Source organism: Psammomys obesus, unplaced genomic scaffold (genome assembly GCF_907164565.1).
Source record: "Psammomys obesus unplaced genomic scaffold, mPsaObe1.curated_primary_1811, whole genome shotgun sequence".
Lineage (NCBI taxonomy): Eukaryota > Metazoa > Chordata > Mammalia > Rodentia > Muridae > Psammomys > Psammomys obesus.
The window spans coordinates 18,767,048-18,768,362 of record NW_026596046.1 but is presented as its reverse complement, the minus strand read 5'-3'; positions in this window follow the sequence as shown (position 1 = coordinate 18,768,362).

Below are 1,315 nucleotides of genomic sequence, written 5' to 3'. Positions count from 1 at the left end.
ATAAATAAATAAATAAATAAATAAATAAATAAATAAATAAATAAATATAGCTTTGGTCTTGAATTTTGTCTTTTGCTTCCTAGAAAATAATGTTGATGTGTATATATAAAATACATGTGTAGTGTTGGCCCAACACAGACAATGCCCAGCCTCCTCCCCCCGCAAAAAAAAAAAAAAGCATGCTTGATAAGTTTACTCCATCACAACGTGTGGCCTTTGTTGCGGGAGAGAACCACATCCGTGTAGAGAGAACCACGCGGCTCCGAATGGTGGCAGCGAGCTAGCTCTAGGGAGGCATGAGCAGACACTCCACAGAAAGGGCGGTGTGACACGAATTAAATAACATCTTCTATAAAGGGCCAGCTGCATCCTCAGCTCTCAAGACACTGCCAGAGGCTAAGTTCTGTTAGTGGGAAAGGGACAGAGGGGGAAGCTCGCTGGTGGCCGCTGTGGACCTCTTTAAAAAGAACAGATGAGGAAGGCAGATGGTAAGGCTGGAATTGCTTCCCTTCTGGACTGTGACTTTCAGGGAACTGAACTGTGGGAAAGTGACCTCCCCTTGACCTGAACTTACTTTATTTTATTTTGATTTAGGGAGTGTGCAGGGGTGCCTACGGAGCTCCGGGGACAACTTGGGGGAGTCGGGTCTCTCCTTCCACCACGTGGGTCCTGGGAGATCAACTCAGGCTGTCAGGCTTGGTGCCAGTGCGGTGCCTTTACTCACTGGGCTATCTCGCCTGCCCCGAATCTGTGGGTAATAGCTTTGGATCTGGATCAAAGGCAGAGAGGTACTGGCGTTGAGAGGGCTGCTCAGTCCTGACCTGCTTTTGCCACACACGCAGCAGGGCCCGGGCTCAGTCCTCCGCACCCCCTTTCAACAGCAACAAAGTGGGGTGTGCCTGTCCGTGCTGCTCATCCCAGCTCCGGAGCTGGAGGCAGAGACAGCCAGATCCCTGGGGCCCACTAGCCAGCCACTCCAGCCTCATCAGAGAGTTCCAGGTCCCAGGGAGAGATCCCATCTGAGACCAGATCCTTAGACTGAGACATACTCTTAGGTAAACAGGCTCTTTAGATTTAACTTGTTCTAAATTCTAAGAACAGCAACAAAATGGCAAAGTAACCGAAGGAGGATAGGATCACCTAATGAGAAACAGCAATCCAAGGTGATGGCGGTGGGGGCACAGGGGTGGGGATGAAGCTCAGTAGTAAGCGTTTACCTGGTAAGAAAACACCTAGATTGACCTCTGACCTCCTCAGGCACACACACATGTACAGGAACAACCATACATGTGTACACTCAAGAAAAAAAAAAAAA